The sequence below is a fragment of the Sciurus carolinensis genome, chromosome 6 (assembly GCF_902686445.1).
Source record: "Sciurus carolinensis chromosome 6, mSciCar1.2, whole genome shotgun sequence".
NCBI classification, from domain to species: Eukaryota; Metazoa; Chordata; class Mammalia; order Rodentia; family Sciuridae; genus Sciurus; species Sciurus carolinensis.
The window spans coordinates 135,895,721-135,900,676 of record NC_062218.1 but is presented as its reverse complement, the minus strand read 5'-3'; positions in this window follow the sequence as shown (position 1 = coordinate 135,900,676).

The following is a 4,956-nucleotide window of genomic DNA, read 5'->3' as shown; positions in this document are numbered from 1 at the left end:
CTTGAGGAAGTTATCTTTCACATCTGTTTCTTAAAAAAGTACCCTTTTAACCGGAGGCAGTGGCACATGCCAAGTAATCTCAGTTACTCTGGAGGCTGAGGCAGGATTGCCAGTCTCAGCAATTTAATGAGACCCTAAGCAACTTAGCGAGACCTTGTCTCCAAACTAAAAATAAAAAAGGCTGGGGATGTAGCTCAGTGGAAAAACACCCCTGGGTACAATCCAAAAAAAAGGTGTGGGGGAGAAGGTGCTGGGTATATAGCTCAGTTGGTAGAGTGCTTGCCTAGCATGCACAAGGCCTGGAGTTTGATTCCCCAGCATCACCAAAAAAAAAAAAAAAAAAAAAAAAAAAAAAAAAAAGGGAGGCGGGGGGGTGCGGATGGGGATGTAACTCAGTGGTGGAGTGCCCCTGAGTTCAATCCTCAGTACCTAAATAAATAACACACACATAGAAATAGAAATGGGAAAAGCATCAGACAAATATTATGGTTTAATTGTGTAGTATTGACCTAAAACACCGGGGTCATTGCTTCCCAAACTGTAGCCTTTTGGAGGCTTGACCAGTTAAAAAATATGTTGGGATTCTGTAGTTAAAAGTTTCCTATATCAGCAATATGTGGGTTGTATTGAAATAACTCAAGACTGAAAGCTGAGATTAATTCAGTAATGAGGTTGCTGCAATCATGCAGATGAGAGGTAACAAGGAACTGGGTTGGGTCAATAGGAATGAAGAAATAATCATGTGTGAGAAACTAGAGGTTGAAATCTGTAAGAGTTCATGATTGATTGCATGTAGTTCAGCAAAGGTAAAAGCAAAGTCCAAGGTGTTTTCTCCCCCCTGAGGATTGAACCTAGGGCACCTTGCACACTAGGCAAGTGATCTACCACTGAGTTATAACTCCAGCCCTTAAAGTGCAAACTTTGACCTACAGTTCTCTCCATCTCCACTACTCCAATTTACTTAGCATCATCTTTGGTCACCTACTACAGCAATAACTCCATTCTTTCACCTCCAATCAGTTGTCCCCACAGCATCTGAACGATTTTTCCTGTACTACTGGGAATTGAACCCAGGGGTACTTAACTACAGAGGCACATCCCTAGCCCTTTTTATTTTTTTATTTTGAGACAGGGTCTTGCTAAGTTTCTTAGGGCCTGGTTAAATTTGAGGCTGGCTTCACACTTGAGATTCTCTGCATCAGCTTCTTGAGTCCTTAAGATTATAGGTGTGTGCTACTACACCCACAGGATCGATGTTTTTCTTTGATTTATTTTAAAGTATGAATTAGATCAAGTTGCCGCCACTTACAATTCTTAAATTGCTCTCCAAAGCCTCTAAACACCCTACAATGGGCTTATAAGGTTCTCATTGCTCTGGCACCCTCTACTTGTTCAATCCCAGGTCATATCACTCTGCCTTCCTTGCCACAGCAACCAAGGTCATTCCTGCCTCTGGGCTTTTATAGGTGCTGTTTATGTGCTTGGAGCCCTTTTTCTCTCCATCTTCTTTGTCTTGCTAACTTTCTCATAGTTTGGATCACAGCTTAACTGTCGTATACTATTCTAACATTCTATCCAAACCAGGATCTTGCTTAGCACCAGTTCCTCAATAAACTTACCAATTTAGAAACATTAGAAGATATATGTATTTATGTTTACATTTTGTTAACCTCCACAGAAGGCAGAGAACTTGTCTGTCCTTTTCTCTTTTTACTTGGTGCCTGATATGGTGCCTGGCATATGGAAGGCATTTAGTAAAAATTTTAAATGAATTGAGTGAATTAGTGAATGAAAGAGCTGGTGAGGTCATTCATGATATGAAGAGGTGTGAGCCACCTTACTCATGAAGAAAAAGTAGGTTTAGGTTGGGCACAGTGGTGCAGGCCTGTGATCCCAGTGACTCAAGAGACTGAAGCAGGAGGACTACAAATTTGGGCAACTTAGAGAGAACCTATCTCAAAAAAATAAAAGGGCTGAGGATGTAGTTCAGCACTAAAGTGCCCTTGAATTCAGTTCCCAGTACCACAAAAAAAATAAAAATAAATAAATATATGGTAGATACAGAGGCAAAGTTGTATCTCACACTTCTGATACTATAATGTCAGGGTATATATAAAGTGGGAGATGATAGGAGACATTTGAAGTTAGAAAAAGAAAAAAAGAAGAGCTGCTATTTACTAGTGTATTTTTAGACTTTCCCAGAGAAGATGGTGTCAAGGGCTAACACCATTTTATTTATACTAATTAGGCCTGTATCAGAGGCCTAATGTAGCATAGTAGCTAAGAACCTAAAGGAAATAGAGAGCAAAATAGTTTAGAAACGAGTGCAAGTAATGTGGTTTAGGCTATAAGTGCAATAGGAACAGATACTAGTAAATTAAAGAGAACTAAGAGAAGACTAGAAGAAATGGACACTTTTTTTTTGGTAGGGGGATGGAAGCCAGGGCATTGCCCATGGTAGGCAAGCTCTTTACCACTGAGCCCCGTTCCCAACCCAAGAAATGATACTATTAATTTATTCATTCCAAATGGTTTTTCTGGAGATAGAGCTCAGTGGTGGAATGTTTGCCTAGCATGCCAGAGAGCCTGGGTTAAATCCCAGCACATCCCCCCAAAAAAGTTTACTGAATGCCTGTTAAGTATGAGACCCAAGTGCTGAAAAAACATACGTGACTAAGACTTCACTCTCTGACAGTCTAACAGGGAGACAGGCATAATTACCTTAGAATTGATGTATAGACTTATATTCCATTGAAGAAAGATAAACACAGATATATAATAAAGATGAGAAATGCTATGAAGAAATGAAACAGGGTACAAGGGATAGAGTGAGCAGGATAAGTAGATTATTGGACAGAATGTTCAGAGATGGCTTCTTCAGTGAGGTAATATTTGAAGAAAGGTGGGAAGAGGTGAGACAATGAGCTCTCTGGATGTCTTGGGGAAGAGCTTCCAAGTAAAGGAATAAGGGTAAAGATAGGTTTGTGCTTAGATAGATAAAACAGCATATGTCTGGAGTGGACTGAGTGTGGGAGAAGATGAGGTCAAAGAGGTAGCAAAGCTGGGTTCTGTTTTTGGATAGAATTTGGAGTTTTTTTTTTTTTTTTTTTTTTTTTTTTGCGGTACTGGGGAATCGAACTCAGGGCCTTGTGCTTGCCAGGCAAGCACTCTACCAGCTGAGCTATCTCCCCAGCCCTCAGCCTAACTTCTTACGCTGAATAAAACTCCAAATTCGGGCTGGGGAGATAGTTCAGCTGGTAGAGTGCTTGCCTCGCAAGCACAAGGCCCTGAGTTCGATCCCCAGTACCGCAAAAAAAAAAAAAAGAGGTTAGGCTGAGCCGAGTGAGGTGGCTCACGCCTCTAATTTCAGTGACTCAGAGGCTGAGGCAGGAGGCTGGTCTGTTCAAAACCAGCCTCAGCAACTTAGTGAGGCACTAACCAACTTAGTGGGACACTGTCTCAAAATAAAAATAAGAAGGGCTGAAGATGTGGCTCAGTGGTTAAGCACCCCTGAATTCAATCCCTGGCACCAAAAAAAAAAAGCCATGCTGAGGGATATTTTCAGGGTTGGGGAGTACTGGGGATTTAACTCAGTACCACTGAACTACACCCCTGGGCCTTTTAAAATTTTCATTGAGACAGGATATCACTAAATTGTCAAAGTTGGCCTTGAAACTTGGAATCCTCAGCATCCCAAGTAGCTATGATTACAGGTGTGTGCCACCATGCCCAACTCATGCTGAGGAATTTTAATCTGATGGAGCAGGCAGGGTTAGCAGTTATAGGTTCTGGGGTACAGAAAAATAAAAATGGAGTAAGTATTTGGGGAGCTCAATTCAAAATGTAAAGGAACTATATTCAACATGGATTGGAGAAAAGGAATCCAGAAAAACAATTCCAAATAGTTCAAGTACAAGACAAAAACTAACCAGAATGGACAGTGAGAATGTTGAGAAATACATAAACATGAAAAGTGTTCAAGAAAGCAATGGGATTTAGTGGCTTGGTGTGTGATGAGTGTACTTGTGATGTAGCTTCAGAGCAGCTGACTTGAGATACAAACAGATGTCCTGTCAGGCAAATGAGGCCAGAGGAACTGTTCCTAAAATGGCACCTCAAGAGTTTCAGTGAATGAGACTGTTTGTACAAATTAGTCTGGGACTGAAACTGCCTTTTAGTTTGGAATAAACAGAACAATTTTAAAAAAATAATTAAAGGGCCTAAAATAAATCCCCCCTTCCTGAAAAGTGAGCCACACTGAATCCAGCTGACAATGCAATAGTCCTAGCGAGCAGGCAAAGGGGCACTGTCGTGAGCCTAAGTTCACTTCTGCATATCAGCAAATTTTTTGTTTGTTTTTTGCAGTCCTGAGGATTGAACCCAAGGCCTTGTGCATGCCAGGCAAGCTCTCTACCACTGAGCTATACCCCTGGCTTCCTTTAAAATTTTTTTTTGAAGGGCTGGGGATATAGCTCAGTTGGTAGAGTGCTTGCCTTGCAAGCACAAGGCCCTAAGTTCAATCCCCAGCAACATGAAAAAACAGACAGACAATTTTTTTGAGACAGGGTCTAAGTTGCCCAGGCTGGACTCAAACTTTCAATCTCACTGCTGAGTAGCTTAGATTACAGGAGTGTACCACAATGTCTGGCTGTTTTTTTTTTTTTTTAATTTAAACTTTATATTTATTTGTTTTTTTTTTTAATGTGGTGCTGAGGATCAAACCCAAGGCCTCACCCATGCTAGGCAAGTGCTGTACCACTGAGATACAACCCCAGCCCTGTTTTTTTTTTTTTGGTATCAGCATATTTTATTATGAATGGTTGCATCCCATCCCTATTTTTGACATAAACTCAAATGCAATGCATAAGTATTCTTTGCAGTGCTTTGCCTCCTTACTGAGTGGTACTGGGTACCACTTTTTTTGTGTGGTACTGGGAATTGAACCCAGGGGTGCTT